Source organism: Papaver somniferum, chromosome 9 (assembly GCF_003573695.1).
Source record: "Papaver somniferum cultivar HN1 chromosome 9, ASM357369v1, whole genome shotgun sequence".
Lineage (NCBI taxonomy): Eukaryota > Viridiplantae > Streptophyta > Magnoliopsida > Ranunculales > Papaveraceae > Papaver > Papaver somniferum.
Window position 1 is genome coordinate 17,792,641 of NC_039366.1, and position 19,466 is coordinate 17,812,106.

Below are 19,466 nucleotides of genomic sequence, written 5' to 3' on the forward strand. Positions count from 1 at the left end.
ATGATTATGAGTGGCACGCTACTGTTATTGAAATTGTTGGTCCTTGGGCCTACGGTTGGATTCCCGGTCCGCGCGGTTGGCGTCCTTCCGAGAGTAGCAGGCCACGTGAATCTCCTCCTGCTCGTTATGGAGATTTCTGTCCCTGGACGTCGTTGAAGGAGACAAGGAGGAAGGTTCTGGTGCTATACTTCCACCGAAGGGTGTCACTACTGCCAAGGTATGGTTATTGCAGATTCTGGCCACGCCCCTCCTTGGTTGAAAATCAAACTTAAGAAAAAAGAACTCTTTTTGTGGAACGTGTGTTGGTTTTGCAGGTGTCGAAGAAGAAAAAGATTGGGCCAAAGCAGTCTTCTACCATTGTGACGGGTGAGGCTGAGGTTCATGCAGAAGTTACCAGTCCGGTGAACGAAGAGTTTGACGAGGATGAGGAAATGTCTGATGGGGAAGAACGCACTGATACTTCCCCTCCTAATGTCGAGTAAGAGATTGGTGCGGGTTGTGATGGTGTTGAAGGAAGAAATAATACCGCGGTGGCTGACAACAGTGTTATAGCTGATATGTCTGCTCCTGCTGGTGAGGCTGCGGAAACTCTCCCTACCATTTCTCAAGAGGTCTCCTTTGACAGGATTTATTCCGCAGGGGAACTCTTTGACGATGCTCTCGATTTTCCTGAAGACTTCTCTTTGCTTTCCCCCAATGATGATTGGGATGTGCTCGAGGGTTCTGGTAACGAAGACGCTGCTGTTCAGGATGAGGGCGCGGATGATCGCAATGCGCATGTTGATGCCGAAACTTGTGCCGATGGGGCAATATCAGCAAAGGGGAAGTCTGTGGCTGCCTCGCCTTCCGAGGATTTCACTCATCCGCTGACGTTTGAGGGTGAGGATGCCATAATGGATTGGCTCAAGAAAAAGGGTCAGCTGTTTGTCCCCCATCCTGCCCCGGTGGTTGCTGATGAGAAGGATTCCGATGCTTATACCCGTCGGATGATGGAACTATCTTCCGAGGCGCGCGTTTCTGAGATGTGGGGGAAAAGCTTGAGTGTTCCCGAAGCCACCCTCGTATCGGAGCCTCCCACTTCTGTTGCAGACATGATGGCCATAGACGATGGATACCAATATGGTTTTCCACAGCAGCGTGTCTTGGAGGTAAGTCTTCGTATATATATCTTCGTGACAATTGAATCCTTCGGTATAATAATGTTTGCCGTTTGATGTGTAGATCATGAGGAGTGAGCATTGTAACCATGTGCTGTATCAATTCTTTAAAGCGAAATCTTTGAAGCTGAAGGCTAAGCTTCGTCACAAAGAAAAGGAATTATCTGCAGCTGAGGTGGAAATAGAAGAACTGAAGAGAAGCCTTAAAGAGAAAGAAAGGCTGGGTGAAGCGGAGGATGGTCTTCGTTCAGAGCTTGCTGCCGTCCGCGCTGAGTTAGAGAAAACTCGCAGCCAAGTTTCATCTTTCACAGGTTTGGTTCTTTTTCCTCTTTTACCCTCGCAGTTCGTCGTAATTCCTCTATACTACTTAGTTGTTCCGTCTGCGTCTCCCCACCCTATCTCCAGTGGGTGGCGTCCCCGAGCTGATATGGCTTCGAAACGAAAGGGCGCGACAAAAATCTCGTATCAAAGAGTTGGTCGAGAAAATCAAGAGCGAAGCCAAAAAGTGGGATGCTCGTGCCGAGGGATGGCGCGCAAGGCATGTTCAGATGGTTGATATGCAAAATCTGTATAACCATGACCGTACTTTGTTTAATGGTGCGCTGCTGTGGACACGTGAGAATCTGCGGGAATCCCGTGAGCGTACTTCGTTGTTGGAATCTAGAATATGTCTTCTGGAAGAGGAATTATAAAAGGCTCGCTCCCTTCCCTTTCTGGGAATTAAGGAGAGTATGCTATGTCTTACTAGACAAAGGGACGATGCTAGAGCCGAAGTTGGGGCTCTCAGCAAAGCCCTTGCTGCGTCTCGTGCTAAAATAACCCGCCAGGCTGAGTCTGAGAGGAATCTCGAAGTATGTATGTACAGACTTAGCAAAGGGGTATCAGAGATAAACAACGAAGTCAACCACCTTCGTCGCATGGATTCGATGAAGCAGGTAGAATTAGATGCCAGTCAATTTACTCTCGCCAACCTTCAACTAGATTATAAGAAATTATCCGAGGAATATGAGTATCTTGACGAAGCGCGAGATGCGGTTGTTAAAGAGTACGAAGAGGCTTCGGCTTGTGTCGAAGGTATAACCCTATTTCATCGAGTGTGATTGTGTCTTTTCTGTGCTAACTCCCTTGTGTTGTCTTTTTCAGAGCTCGAGGGACAACTCCGCGTTGCAAATGAAAAATTTGAAAAGGCTCAATCTTCCTTAGCGCAGCAGGAAGAACAGACTAATCATTTTAAGAGTTTGGCGGCATCCCGCGAGGAGGCCGTTGGTGCTGCTTCTAAAGAAGTGAATCGTCTATCTTCGTTGTTATCTCAAGCCCACCAGCGGACGACAGTTATTATGCATAAGGCTCGGTGTCAATTGGCTGAGGAGACAAACAAGATGCTGGAGAAGATTGAGCTTGGCCTTAAGACCGAGCATGGCCGTGAAGAGCTATCCGCGTCGTCCAGTACCTGCCTCCTTGCCTGGCTCCTCGGGACCCTCATCTGGTGGGAGCGTCCCTTCAACTCTTCGGAACAACCCTGCTGATGGGGCGGCATCTTAAGTAGAGACCGACATTATCCTTCCGTTAGATTTTGCTAGTATTTTGTAAAAAAATATTTTTGATGTGTATTCCTTGATTGGCCTTGCCGCTTTTTGTAACCAACCTTTATGAAATGGATCATTTTTTGATATACCTGCAATATGTTTGTTTTTATTTTAAGCATTGTGAGGAAGGACACTAAAAACAAAAGAGTGTTTTTAAGTGTTTGGGTGCGATACCGAAGGGAGGTACCTTCGTGATCGTCTTGAGACCTGTCACCCCGCTGGCGAACCCTTGGCCAGAGGATTCCCAGACGGTGGGGGCCGAGGCAACGTTCTAGGATATGGGGTTAAAATATTTACATACACCCATTCCGTCGACCCGTTGCCTTAAGATTGGTTGGGTATCTCTTTCTGCTGGGTGCCTTCCCCCTGGTCTTACACTTATGGACACTGATGGGGGAGCCCTGAGAGATTGTAGATTAACTACTTTCCCCAATATTGTTGATAGGTTTTGTTTACTTGAATTTTAGAAAGCTTGTTTGATTGATAGGTTGAGGCCTGCAATTCCTCGTCCAGAGATAGAAACATGTAGAGCGGTCACGCTGCCTTCTTCTTCTGGTCTTCTTCACGCAGATGCAAAGCTGCGTTGCTCCTATGGGTAATATGGTTTAAGCCACTTAGCATTCCAAGGATGCCGGAGGACCTCGCCTTTCAGATTGCGAAGGTAGTAGGAACCGTTTCCCGCAATGTCGTGTATTATAAAAGGTCCTCCCCACGTAGGTGCTAACTTTCCCCATCTCTTTTCTCGTTGATACTGTGGGATTGTTCTCAACACATACTGCCCCTCTACAAAATTTCGAAGCTTTACCTTTTTGTTGTACTCCCTTGCTAGTCTTCGTTGATAATTTTCCATCTTCTGCAATGCTGCTTCCCTTCTTCCTTCTAGATCGTCCAATCTCTCTAACATCATGTCTGTTGTGAGATTTTTCTCCCATGCTTCGGTCTTTGTGGTTGGCATGAGGATCTCTGTTGGGATGACTGCTTCAGCTCCATAAGTGAGGAGAAACGGGGATTCCCCAGTGGCAGATCTTCGTTTGTCTGTATGCCCATAACACATTGTGCAACTGTTCACACCATCGCCCCTTATGTTCGTCTAATTGTTTTTTGAGGATAAGGGCGAGGGTCTTGTTAGTGGCTTCCGCTGTCCATTTTTGAGGGTATATGGGGGTGGATTTGTTCTTCCTTATTTTGAAAGTATCGAAGAGCATGTCTATGTTTTCCCCTGTAATTGCTTACCATTATCGGACACGATTTCTGCTGGTATGCCGAACCTGCAAATGATGTTCTGGAATATGAAAGTAAACACATCCACGTCTCTGATCCTGGCTAAGGCTTTAGCTTCCACCCATTTACTGAAGTAGTCCGTGGCTACTATCAAAAATCGTCTTTTCCCTGACCCTTCGACGAAAGGCCCGACGATATCTATGCCCCATTTTGCAAATGGCCACGGGCTATCTACAGAATTTAACATTGTTGCCGGCGCGTGTATCTTTTTGGCGAAGCGCTGACATTCTTCACACCGTCGGGACATTCTTGCGGCATCCTGTATCATTGTGGGCCAGTAATATCCTTGCGTTTTTGCTTTGTCGGCTAGTGATCTCATGCCGCTATGATTCCCTGCGTCACCATAATGGATGTCGTTTAGAATTCGATGCCCCTCTTTCCGGGATAAGCAACGTAGTAACGGTCCGAGGAAGGATTTCTTGTACAGGACCCCATCCCGAGATCATATCTTCCTACTTTGGAGAGTATTTTCCTAGCTTGTTTATGATCCGCGGGTAAGCTTCCCTTTTCGAGAAACGCATGGATCACCATTCTCCAATCATCTTCGTTGCTGAAGTCTTCGTCTTGATTTGCTCTTGACAGGATATCTTCTTCGTCAAAATCGTTATGGATGTCTTCTCCTACCTGGTCTTCGATATTTTCTTCCCTTATCTTGATTGGTAGCGAAGGAGAATTGAGATGCAATCGAAGGCTCGTATACCCTTGTTATTTTAATAGCTTCGACGCTTTTGTCCTTCAGCATGGATGATATATATGCTAGGGCATCCGCGTGCCTGAGATCCCTTCTGCATAAGTGCCGGAACTTGATGTTCGGAATTTGTGATGCCAATGTTTGGACCAAGGCCATGTAAGCTGAGAGGGTGTCATCGTACACATTGTACTCGAGCCCTATTTTCCGTATGACAAGCTGCGAATCACTTGTCAGTCTTACATCGGTTACCCCCATCTCTATTATTACACGGAGGGCATGTACGACTGCCTCGTATTCGACGATGTTGTTGGTATGCTCTTTGAATTCTAACCTGAGTGCCTGTACAATCCTTTCTCCGGTGGGTGGTGATGACAATGCCTATTCCTCCTTCCTTATTTTTGGAACCATCGACGAAGACTTCCCATTGTCTTTGACTCGCGGGTTCGAGGATATCCATTGGATCCTTGCTTTCTTCCTCGGCTTCTGGTATTCCCTTAATCTCTTCGTCGTTGTCCAGGGGGGGTCTGCTAAGAAATCCGCCAAAACTTGGGATTTTCGAGAATGTTGAATTTCATGAATGATGTTGAATTGGTCCAGGTGGGTGTTCCACTTGGCTATTCTGCCCACTTTTCCCGCGCTTTTGAGGACTGCTTCCAGTGGTGCTTTGCATGGGACCCGGACGAAGTGAGTTAGGAAGTAGGTTCTCAGCTTTTGAGTAGCCCATACCAATGCTAGGATAAGTTGTTCGATCTTTGTGTAGTTCCTTTCCGCAGAATTGAGGGTCTTACTGACGTAATAGATAGGCTGTTCTATCTTCGTATTGGTTTTGACCAACACTGCGCTAACTGCGTCTTCTGTTGCTGCTATGTATAATGCCAAAACCTCATCAGGATCCGGCTTCTGCAGGATCGGAATTGAAGCTAGGTGTTCTTTGATTTTTTGGAAGGCTTCTTCGCATTCTGCGGTCCATTCAAACTTACTCCCTTTTTTGAGAATATTGAAGAAATGTTTGCATTTGTCCGAGGATCGGGCAATAAATCTGCCCAAGGCTGCTATGGACCCATTGAGCTTCTGCACTTCTTTTAAATTCTTCGGGGATGGCATTTCTACTATGGCCTGAATCTTCACTGGGTCTACCTCAATGCCCCTTTTTGTTACCAGATATCCGAGGAATTTCCCCGAGGTGACACCGAAAGTACATTTCTCTGGATTCACTTTCATGTGATGTTTCCTCATTGCTTCGAAGATATCTCTCAGATCCTGGTGGTGATCTTTGCGCAGCTTACTTTTGACGAGCATATCGTCAACGTAGACTTCTAAGGTACTACCAATCCATGGCCTGAAGATAGCATCGACCATTCTTTGGTATGTTGCCCCTGCGTTTCGAAGTCCGAAGGGCATTCTAGTGTAGCAATAAAGGCCATGTGGGGTGTAGAACGCTGTGTGTGGCTGATCTTCTTCTGCCAGGGCTACTTGGTTGTAGCCAGAATGTCCATCCATGAATGACAGTTCTTCATATCCTTCTACTGCTTCTACCACCAGCTGATCTATGCTTGGCAGGGGATAGCTGTCCTTTGGACATGCCTTGTTGAGGTTAGTAAAATCGATGCATATCTAACCCCTCCATTTTTCTTAGGAACGACGACCATGTTGGATCCATGTAGGGTACTTGACTTCCTTGATGAAACCTGCGTCTAGTAGTTTCCGAAGTTCTTTTTCCACTGCCTTATGATACTCCGGTGCAACTTTTCTAATTTTCTGCCTGAACGGGGGCGTGCCTGGTTTGATGCGTAGCTCGTGTTGGATTACTTTCGGGTCAATCCCCGGCATATCTCCTAGTTTCCAGGCGAATACATCCGCGTATTCTTTAAGTAATTTGGTTAGAGAATCTTCTCTTCTTTCGTCCATTATGGTCCCTACTTTGATCATCTTCGGGTTTTCTTCCGTTCCTATGTTGATTTCTTTTACGGGCTCTACTGGCGTGAACACCGGCTTCGGGTCCCCGAGGACTGGGACGTTCTTTGATTGCTATTTGGTATGTTTCTGTCCTTCGTTGGCTGCTGAAGTACTTGTCTCTGTGTTAGGACATTATCATCTTTTGTCAAACCTCTTCCTGTAGTTTCCTTGAGGAACAGGTCTATGGCCTTCTCTTTCGCGGCTTCTTTATTTTTAATTCTTCGGGTTTTTCGCTGCTCTTCTTGTTCGTTGTTGATACGATCCTGAGTGGCTTGGCACTCTCTTGCAGAGACCCGATCTCCCTTGATTTCCATTACTCCCTCAGGTGTAGGGAATCTGAGATATTGGTAGTACGTTGCCGCCACCCCTTGAGTTTATGTAACCATTTTCGTCCAATAATGGCGTTGTAGGGGGATGGGGCGTCCACCACGCTGAATCGTGTTTCTACTTTCATGGGTCCGCGTCAACTGCAACACGATGTCTCCCAATGGCTTGTGGGTGCTCCATTGAATCCGTAGATGGTGTAATAAGAGGTCATTAGCTGTTCTTCATGGAGCTTCATTCGTTTGAATGCGTCGTAGAATAGAACGTTCACTGAGCTTCCCCCGTCTATGAGGATCTTTTTAAGGTTACATCCAGCCACTGGTAGTGTGAGGACCAGGGGGTCGTTATGGTCTTCCATATCTTCTTCGATATCTTCAGCATCGAAGATAATAGGTGAGTCCATCCACTCTTCGTGCTCGTCCACCTCTATCCCATCGATCTTATACAATTCGCAGCGGTCCTCGAACTGCTTCCGTAACCTCTTTCCTATCTGTGCTGTAAGTGAGGGCCCTGCGGCTTCAGAACACGAGATGGTGTTGATTGTGCGGTTCCCTTCTGGAAGTTGGACTGGCTTGGTTCGTTTGGATCTATCCTCGGCGACATCCTTTCGTATGTAATGTTTGAGCTCGCCAGCATCAATCAATTTTTGGATCATTATTTTGAGGTTTTTACATTTTTCGGTCTGGTGTCCGTTGAAGCAGTGATATTCACAGTAATCTTTAGACTTCTCGGTTCTTGGGGGCTGTTTTCCCTTAGACCATGGCCACTCCAGATTTTCCCTTCCTTTGATCTCTCGCAGGATCCGAGCATAGCTAGCATTGAGCTTCGTGTAAACTTGATCTTCGAATTTTCGGTCGTCTTTTCGTTCGTCATTCCCTTCGTTCCTTCCGTCTTCGTGAGGCCGTTCCACTGAGCAATTCCTTTTGGCCCCATTGGTTTGTTCTGCTGAATTGGTACGGTGAGACCTCTGCGGGTACGCCCTCGGGTTTTCACGCTGGATTTCTTCAAGACGAGCGTGCTTTTCAATAATTATTCGAAGATCTCCCTCTGTCTTAGGCACGCTTCCATGAATCTCAACAAATAGTGGACTCATTCGGTCTAATCCCCACTTGTAGCAGTTGATACTTACCACTGGGTCCACACTTCCTATGGCTTGGCAGATCTTGTGCCATCTGTTAGTGTATTCCCTCGTGGTTTCCTTGTAGCCAATTGCCAGTGAAAAGCTTATCCATTCCGGTGTTAACAGTCCTTGTTGTACATGTAAGTTCTTAAGAACTTTTCTGCGAGTTGGTCGTAGGAGTGGATGGAGTCTGGCGGCAGATTATCAAACCAAGACAATGCCGATCCCTTCAGGCTTGACGGGAAGTATCTACAGAGTACGGCGTCGTTCTGACTCCATCTAGCTAAGACACGGTTATAATACCGAATATGTGCAGCGGATCACTGGATCCGTCATAGCATTCGAACGTCGGGACAGGCATTCAGCGGAATAGGGGTGTTGGCCAGGCGATGAGTTAGGGGCGTGGAGTTAGCCTCTCTCATGACCTCTTCTAACCTTCCCCCGCCTTGTCTACTTTTTAATTGCCTGATCTCGGCCATCATTTCATCACGTAGCTCTTCCATCGCGCGTGATGCCCTACGCTCTTCTGCTCGTGATAGTCTGACTCTCCGTCATTGTAATCTGGGTCGATGCGCTACTTCCCCTAGCCGCGTCTCCATTGGCTGCTACGATGACTCTTCGGTCTCGATTTGGTTCTGGTGCCTTTGAATTTGCCTCATCAAGTTGCTGGCTGGTCTTCGTGCTTAGGGAATCCGGTCTTTTAAATCTTGGTTTTCTCTGGCCAGAGAGCTACATACGTCTGCGTAAACCTGCTGGCTCTTCTTCAATTCTTCAAGCTCAGCCATCAGTCGATGTGATTGGTTTGACCCCTGATTGGGAGTCCCAGCTCGTGCTACTACGGCCATGGTGCCGCCTTCCTATGGTTTGTACTAAAGGTGGTGGAGGTTCAGCTTCGATTGTTGGCATTCCAAATCGGGCGGAGTGCCCACCGGCACAGTTTGATTCTGTTCGTTTGTTGATGGCATTCCGAAGGTTGGCGGGTGCGCGGGTTGATGTGTTCTGGATTCATCCACCCTTTCTTTTGGTTGGAATTGATTCGTAGCAAAGTTTTGCTGGCTTCCGCAGCCTTTGGGGCTGCCGCTGCCGTACTGTACTTTGCCGCTGCTCTGAGGGCGCGGCTGCAACGGAGTTAGCGTTCATAGGCGAAGTGATTTCCGCAGTGTCCTGCCTCTGACTAGTCATTTTGGCTTTTCTCCTTTCTGCTTGCTCCGGGTGATGACCGGGGTTGTCCTTGGTGCTTCCTTTGACGAGGCTTTGGATTTTCCTGCTTCCTGCATCTTTTCCATCGTGCTCCTTTGTTCTTTCTTTTCGTTCTCTTGCACAAGGGAATTTCAAACAGCGAGAAACAGAAATGTCCGTGTGGATCGGGTTAGTTTACGAAATTCCTTACTCCAAGACAGAAAAACTGCCCGAGGGCCACAGAGAACTTTTAAAAATGCGGGTTCATTGAAGGTACGTGGAAAATGCACGTAGATCTTTTTGAAAATTTTCAAAAACATCAACTCCATGGATCTAAAAAATAAATCCATGGATCTAAGCAATAAATCTTTTAACCAGTTTAATTGCTTCGACAGATACTGCCAGAGCTAATGAAGTAGAGCAATCATATGCTAATTTAATATGAAATCACAGGATAAGATAAATCTTTTACCGGGACAAGTCCCTGTTTCTAGCGCCAAATTGTGAACACGTAAATCACGAAGGCATCTATGTTCACAAACAATGTTCGCACTCTAGGTACAGTCTCACACTGATATACATTTGCATTGATTCCTTGGCTCAAAACCCTCGGGTTTATCATAGCCTCATCTAATAACATCGCGAGAGGCGTTTACGCAGGGGAAGATAAAGAAAACAAGTATAAAAGTAAAACTCATGGAGCGTTAAGCGAATATAAAGTGCTGAAATGTAAATAAGACTGGGATTTACGTGGTTCAGCACTAAGGCCTACATCCACGGGGTTGTTGTTTCACTATACTTGATGATTACAGAGATAGTCGAGTGACTTTGGAGTTTACATAGGTCTGTATATTGTAAAGGACAACTTACACTCACAATCTTTCTCTCCTTAGTTTTTCCGATCCCCTTCACTCTTGGTGGAGAGGAGGTATTTATAGGGTTAGAGTGTGGGACCCATTTCTGAGGGCCGTTGGAACCTTATCTTCTTGTGTCCATCACGCGGAGGTCTTCGTTCCTTACTTGATCACGCAGAGCCATTCTCGTTCGTTCCACGGGTTGATCGACACGTATGCTGTTCAGGGTGTTTAATGCGGGTTGTTGAGGCGCATGCTCGTGTCAGACAAGTGTCTTCTACCCCTGTCACGTCCATGTCAGTTAACCTTCTCTTCACCGTTGATCCTGGCTTCTTTTGGGGATGAGGTAAAGTAACTCTTCGGGAGTTATTTGGTACTCCGCGGTACATCGTGTTTTCGGTACATCTTTTAACTTCTGCCCTTAGATTGGTTCGGGCAAAGATCCGACGTCGCCGGGATAGGCTTCTTGGCTATGGTTGTGACCAATATATTATCAAAGAAACCAGTATATTCTGTCCGGGCATAAAAACAAGGCCGTGACCATGCCATTCAACTGCTGGATATTGATACAGATTTTCTCATCCCTATCTTATCGCCATTATGTTCGGCAGTGCTAGTGAAGTATTACAAAAAAATCGAAAACAAACAAAAGAACACGACAGTGGGATTTCATTACTAAAAGGTCAGACATGAGATTCAAAAAATAGAACTGATGGTTGCAACTAAATCACAAAAAATTAAACTTCAATGATTCAGGAACCTTATAAAACTTGTTCAAACATCATCCATAAACCACAAAGAAAAAGTAGAATATGAGGCTGATAATTTATGTTGCTAAGTCAGTCAAGGTATGAGCAGGAAGGCTCAAACTAGATGTATTGAACTGACTGCAGAAATCACCAGGAACAAATGTATAAAAACAATTCACCCCAAATTCTAACTCTACATACTCAATTGTATACACGGGTAAGCCCAAAGTCATAACTTAAAATTCCGCAACCAAAAATCTACTGAATGGTAATGTTAGGACCAAAAGATCAGAAGTGAAGAGACAATCCAAATGTTGGTACAACTGCTGATTCCTAACGCGCAGCCAACTGACTGAATCGCAGTAACCATCAATACGTACAGTTCAGCAAGAGTAAAATCATTTAATGTCTACACAGAGAGGCTACGGTGAAAGAAGAAACAATGTAATTAAGTTACCCATTTGAAGAACGATAGCTGAGGAATCCCAAATTGCAGGAGGATGTAGATTTTTTTATCGGGTTGTTGTGCATTTTGGTTGATAACACCTGACAAGGCTCCGCTTAGCTCATCACTATTCAAATGAAAGTCAACATTTTCTCCTTGTAATCTGAAGTCTTCTAAAGATTAGTGGAATACAACTCCACATGAAATGTTCATAAGGTGTAGCTCCTTCGATCTTGATAACAACTAGATCAAGGTCTCCAGGTACATTCGTGTAAGGATCCTCAAGCTCGTCAACGATATTAGACCGGTCAAGAAACGATTTAGCGGCTAATAACTCGACTAATTAAATACGAATATTAATTAATAAAAATTAATAAAATAATAATTTGAAAATGAAATTAATACCATTAGATAGATTTCAAAAAGTTAAGCGAAATGGACTACAAAAACGCGCAATTCGGATTCCGGACGAAGAAGAAAATATCGGGGGAGGTTTGACTTTCGTTGACCGGTACCGTCGACTTAGGTTGATCAGACCTTGAAACCCCCTTGATTAGTAAAGAGTCACCCCTTAGCATTTATGAACAAGTGGTTATGGTAGTGAGTGTAACAAGAGTGTAAAACTTATCTAACTAAAAATTAAATTCAAAACAAATTGAGTTTTATGTTTATCCCCATGACGTGTGAGTGCATGGAGAAAGGTGGTGGTGTAGTGTTATTAGGAAAACAGAGAGTAGGAGAAGAATTCTATTTTTACGTGGTCTCCTTAGATTTAAGAGAAATGAGAAGTTAGAGTTGAGGGTAGTGAGAGAGACCTTGAGGAAGGAGTAGAGAATTAATAAGAGAGTTTTTATGAGAAGGAGCTAGAGTTTGTGTATAATCAAAAGAAGAGTAGCAAAATTAGTTGATCATGATGATATTAGAAATATTAAAGATTAGATAAGATACAAATCAGAGATGTTAGAATAGAGAATGAGGTTGAAGGAAGTATCATAGTTCTTGATAAACAAAGTGAGGAAGATATTATTGTTGATGGAAAAGTTGATCTTTGTTGATGATGAAGATTGGAAACTTGTAAAAAAACCTTACTAAATGGTTCTAGTATGTCTTTGATGATTTGGGTATGTGTTTTGTATGGGTAATAGCCTTGAACCAATCCATGAAAAATTAATGAAAGTTATGATTTTATATGAGTTGGTGTTTCACTTCCTTAGGTTTGAGTATGAATTAGTTGTATTTAAATTGTGATTTAGTTCAGATACATGAATGTAAATTATAGATGAGTATCTCATAATTACATAGAACTTGGGTTTGCTTAATTTGAGTTTATAAGGAATTAATTATGATTTTTCAAAGTTTACTCGTTGTGACTGGAAATCTGGAAATTCTTGTAACTGCAGTGAATAGGCATCTTCACGGATGTTTATAGGATTGTTAGAGACCGATTTAGTTCTTGACGCCTGAAAGGAAGTTGTAAAAGAGGATCCCATGTTTCTAAAGAGCTATTATATTTTCATTTTGGATGAGAATCAAAAGACTTAGAGACCCCGAAAATTTGACCCTTGTGCTGTGTACAAGTAGAATGATACTTAAAAATGTATGCAAGGTGTTTGATTAATGGTATGAGTTGACTCGGTGAGTCAGTGATTGAGTCTTACCGATTCGGATCTAGGAGCGGGTTTACAACCGGGTCGTGGGTCGACCCAATGGGTCAGTCAAATAGGTTAATGGGCTGGACAGGGTGAGGCCTAGCGGGCTAGGTTTAGAACCATTTTTTAGGGACCATGTTTTTTTTGGGGGACCATGGTCTTATTTGGCCAACCTCCCTATACTTATAAGGGGTGTTCTAAAATTAGGTAAGTACACATTTATCCTTTACTTTAATTTAAATTAAAACTAACTTAATAACTATATAAATCTAATCATATATATCTAATCTAAATGAATTTATTAATCAAAATCAAAAACAAAAATAAGGGGGAATCGAAATTTTTCAGTTTTGAAAAAAAAAATTATCCTCTTCTTCTCTATTTGCTTGACGTTCCTCGTTCGATTGGAAAATGAGTATTAACCATCAAAATGAGTTGAAAATGGAAGTTGCAGAGAGAAGTTCGGCTAGGAATAGAACTGTTAGTTATTTGACTTAGCCTATAACTAGAGACTTGTATTATATTGTGTTATGAACCTTGTATGAGCCTATTGGCTAAATTATTAGTGTGCTTGTGTGATTAACAGTTAGTCTGTATTAACAACGATCGATTCAAATGACGAACCAGTGGATCATGGATCTCGAGGTAGGCGAGGCTTGTCATCAAAAGAGGTGGGAATCGATAACGAACTCTCTTGTACTCATTATTGTTTTAAAAATCAATCTTGGTGTTGTGAAATTCATGCATATCTTTGTGTGCTCTGTGTGGTATGAGATGTGTGCCGACACAATATCAGTATTACACGGCTAGGGCTAGGGAGATACACCGCAATATTACACGGCTAGGCTATACACCGCAATGTTATTCTTCCTTTATATACCAGTATTCTATGGCTAGGGCGATACACCGCAATATTACACGGCTAGAGAGATACACCGCAATATTATTCTTCCCTTATGTGCGGCAACACACGTCTCATACATGGATGTTTACTGTTATTAATGAATGTCTTTGAAGAAGTTTCTACATTATGTTTTATTATCTTTCCTTGTATTACCGACTTTGGATAAAACCTGCATTGTCTTCAATCATACTAATAATTACTTGAAAGCTAGTTGTTATTCCTAAGAGGCACCCCTTTTAGGGATGATGTGCTCACCCATTCCCACTTTCAGTTTCAGAGACAGATCAAGATGTGCATGTGACGATGAAAGCTTCAAAGATTTATTTACCTTAGTTAGTTAGATTTCACAATGTTTATTTTGAGTTTGTATTCCATTTGTAAATCAATTCACTATTGAATATGTATCATATGAGAGGAGTTCTTGTATATATATTTCAGAGCGGGGCTAGTCTTTGGGTTAAGTTTTGTAGCAGTTTTCTTAATTGAATGCTTAAATTTATGATTTAGATTTCTTAGCGCCTTTTTATTTAGTTAATATCTTGGATTAGTCAGCTGCTAGCTTTAGGGGCGCTACAATGTTGGTATCAGAGCTCACTATTAGATCTTATATGGGAAACAATAGAAATAGCCAGTGCCAGTTAGTGAAATAGATTATTTTAGAAATGGGTTGGGTTATGAGATAAATCTTAATCACTAAAAGCTATCAATAATTAAAAGATTTATTTGATTGATTGATCTGTTTGTTTGATTGTTTGCATATGTAATGAAGTAAAAATTGTAGGGTACTCCAATAAGGATTTGAGAAAAATTAATCTAAAAAGTATGCACACTTACATCATTCAATAGTAAAAAAATAGTGAGATTAGTATTATTAATAAATTTTGAAAGTCACATAGAAACTTAATGACTACCTTGACTTATATGTAGAATCAACAGTTTTTAATTAAGTAAATTTTAAACAATATTTTTGGAACTTAATAATATTTATAAGAGTAGTTAGAATAATAGTTCGACTATCGGTTTAATTATAAAAATATAATAATAGTAAATAAATGAAAATTTTAGTAATAATAATTTTATCATTTTTCAATTAGTATCATATTAAACTTAACTTAACTAAAATTTCAATAAGGATATATAACGATAAGAATAATAATTATGATTAAATAGTTACGGAAAATTAATAACGCTTATCTGGTTAAATTTTGTAAATTAAACCAATGACAAATTAGAAATATATGTTTTGTGATTAAACTAGATAGTTAAATATAAATACTTATTAGACGTTACACATAAAAAGATGAGGATATAATGTATAAAATAAAAGACTCAACTTGTTAATAATCTTGTACCAAAATTATTTTAATCCAACAAATGGTCCAGTAAATCTTTAAAATGAAACAAATATACATGAAGTAATAATAATAGCATTAGAGTAATTAGACTAGTAGCAAATCTATAGTAAATAATATTTGTTTATATATGATATTATAAAATGACGTGAAATCAAATTTGGATTACTTATATTGATAAAATGAATAAATAAAAATATTAATAAATAAAAATAAAATAAATTTTGATAACTAAATAGTTTAAAATGTTGTGAATCATTTATCTAGAATATAAAACAAAGCATGGACAAATTAGGCAAGATAAAGAGTGGTCCTGATTTGTTCTCCCAAAAGCTAAATCAACGGTTGTGGTTATTTATTTTTATATATCTGAGATTAACAGTTAGAATTACATCTAGCGGTCTTAATTTTATTATTAATTATATCATTAATGTCCCATTAATTTTTCATGATTAGTGTTTTATTAATTTCATATAATAAATATATATCACATTATTTATAGATCCTAATAAATATCTGTCCATTAATCAATAATAAATTTGCTAAAAATAATAGTGGTGGTTGTGAGGTGTTTGTTGGTAGTGGTGGCGGTGGTGGTATAAAAAGAAGTAGCGGTAGGTGGTTCTTATGATGTTGCCGCATGTTGTGTAGTGGACAATTTTAATTTTGTATTAGTTAATGTAAACTCGGTTACAATACAAAAAAATGACAATTTAATAAGTATCGGGTTGTCACTTTACGTAGTAATAAAAAAATGAATGGTACATATTTTTATTGAGCCCGTGTTGTTATGGTATTGATAAGTTAGCTTAGGTAACTGGGGATCCGGATTTGTGCTCGCAAAAGATAAATTCGTGTCCGACATTTTTCCTCAATAAAATGAAAGTGATCGTGCATTATTTGGATAAATCAATTTTTCTTTGTAGTAATAAGTTTACGTCTCATGAAATTGCAAGTGTCTATGCTACCTCTTCTATATTTGGGTATTTTTAAAGTATTCAATTATTTAAATTTTGCTTAATTTTTAATTTGGATTTTGAAATTTTGGGTATTCAAATGAGGTATTTGTTGTATATATAGGCTGGAAGGCCTATATAAATTAGCCGATTGTGGAGGTTACGGTTTGTTAGATGTTTCACGTTATGATATTGTACCTATATTTGATTTGATATGAGGTTTAGATATATTTGGAACACCTCAATACAATGACATGGTTCAATTTTAAGCTTTTGTATTATCACATACAATTTACAACAATTTCAGCATTTCTATTTATTATGTTGTTTATTAGATGGGTTTTTGTAGTATTTGATAGATGATCCATTTTTAGGTTTATATTTCGAGTGTACATAGTATGAATCAAGTCCATTGAAGATCAAAATGGGTTTATCCCTAATAGGTGATTAAGGGTGATGTTCACAAATATATGTTAGAAGATTCAATTTTCACACAATTATCATCTACCCTATATCTTTTTTTTCCTTTTATTAATGATATGTGTTTGAGATTAAAAATTAAATTGCGATTTCCTTCTTTTTTTTTGTATAATCTTACTCATGTTCACTTACTTTTATAAATTTATATAGGTTTTTATTGAAAAGTTCAAATATAAAAATCTTTGATGCAAGTTTTTAGTTTGATGTCCCCCTCCCCTTTTTTTTAATAGAAATTGTAGCACAAAAGCTCACCGTAAGACAAGTTTATTAATAATTTTGTGTTTGGAGTGTACATAATGGTTTAAGAAAAATATTATTTAATTGGTTCAATTGGGTTCTGGTTGGTGGGCATTTCAACTAATATACTGGATGTGTTTAGCGCATAATTTTTTCCCCTCACTTTTGAAAAATTGATCATTTGATGTTATTCATAGATGTAGTTGGGACATTGACTAGCATCACCAATGCACAAACAATGAACATACAAAATGGCTATGAAAGTCATATGCAAGAACTCAAGTATCATTTAGCCAAATTGCCGACTGGTAGTTAATGCTTTTCTCCAGCACAACATCGAATGCCTATGTAAAGTGATACAAAACAAAATTTTGAGGGTTTTGCGATTTTACGCTGCCATCTTTCAAGTGGACAAGAAAACATGTTATGTTGTTAAGATTTTCGATGTAAGAAGTTAGCAAAAATCATTGAAGCTCATATATAAACTTACATTTACACAATATTTGAAGACCATTGATGATTCAAACGTAAACGCTCCGGTGAAGATGAATGATTATTGTGTGATTCAATTCATAAAAATGATAGGATATAATATTGTATGGTTTCGTGATACAGTCTTATATCTTACTTTTCTCTACACAAAAATTGTAGTAGTGTTATCGATAAGCAACAAGCACTCTAGAAAGCACACGTTTCTCATCTGTGCCAAAATATTCAGTTTTGAAATAATCGTTATCTGAAGTTATTTACTATTAAAATTATAATTTTTGGATTGATTATCTCCAATCACAACAATCAGAAATTCATGAATTTCTCACTCTTCCTATTTCCAACATGAAAGGTAGAATACGGAATTATTGTTAAAATATCATCTAATTCATGATTTTGATTAGTGCATGCGCATTTATTTGCTTGGATTTTTCTTTCATAATTTTTGGTTTCATTTTGTCGTACCAATGTTATTAGTTTTTTCTTCCGAATTCTTCGTTGTTTAGAAGACTAAATTATTAAACCATGGTTGTTTAATACCCTTATTGTACAAGACATTATATAACCATGTTAGGTGGGGTTTTATAGTTCTGAGTTTCCTTACAAAAGCAAGTAGCAGAACTGGATTTTTACGAATTCCAATAACAGAATGCGATGCACGCCCATGCCGTTACGGAACGGGTTAAGTCCTAGTACATTTACGGAGTAAATTTATAAGACTGACAATAAAAGTTTAGAGACTAATTAATCTTAATAAATTAATACTTAGTTAATCCAGCATTGGGGAATAGTGAGGTTGGTAATTCTGATATGTTGGGGTGATACTTGTTACGTAGTAGGCATTTCCAGGTGTCATGAACCTAGACAGGGCAACTGCATTCTTGTATCACTCGGCATATAAGGGGACTTGCTTCTTTTAGTGGACCGATGGATCCCAAATTTTACTTAGAAACCTGATTATAGAATATTTTCTCTCGTAATTAGAACCAGTAACTTATTGAAATGGAAATTAATATATTGAACCTAGAGCCACAAATTTTAGTTGTAGAAAGCCTTTTAGGTTTGTGCGTTGTTTTATGTAGTTTGCGCTTACACAAGAGATGGAATTATTCTTTAATGTGGGGAGTTTTAAAGACTATAAGGGTGGTTCGATTTTCGAGGACGAAAATGATATAAGGTGGGGGGAATGTAAGGACCCTCAAGCTTGTCAAAGATATTAGACCGGTCAAGAGACGATTTAGCCGCTAATAACTCGACTAATTAAATACAAACATTAATTAATAGAAACTAGTAAAATAATAATTTTAAAATGAAATCAATACCATTAGATAGACTTCGAAAAGTTAAGCGAAATGGACTACAAGAACGCGCAATTCGGATACCGGACGAAGAAGAAGATATCGGGAGAGGTTTGACATTCGTTGACTGGTACCGTCGACTTAGGTTGATCAGACCTTGAAACTCAGTAGGCCTTTGATTAGTAAAGAGTCACCCCTTAGCATTTATGAACAAGTGGTTATGGTAGTGAGTGTAACAAGAGTGTAAAACTTATCTAGCTAAAATTAAATTCAAAACAAATTGAGTTTTATGTTTATCCCCTTCACCTGTGTGTTGGGACAATTTGATCGCTCTGATACCAATTGTTGGGACAATTGGATCGCTCTGATACCAATTGTTGGGATTCAGAGCCATCTACGTGCTAATCTTGTGGAAACATATTAGCTAACAAGAAACACTTGATCTCTCGGATTGCTCCATGAACCCTACTATGATCTAGGATAAGAATAAGAGAAAGATAACCACATAGATGCAAGCCATAAAAAAAGCAACAAGAAATAAAGTACTCACGGATTTAATGTGGTTCAACAATATAGACAATGTGAGTAATATTGTCTACATCCACCAAACGGCTACGACCTCTTTATTCATTATAGAATCACCACTCAGAATTAAAAAACTGATTGACTAATCAACCCATCGACTCACCACAACGTGACTGAACACAAGAACTCTCACAAGCACCCTATAAGATCCAAAGCATTGTCTTCACCCATACG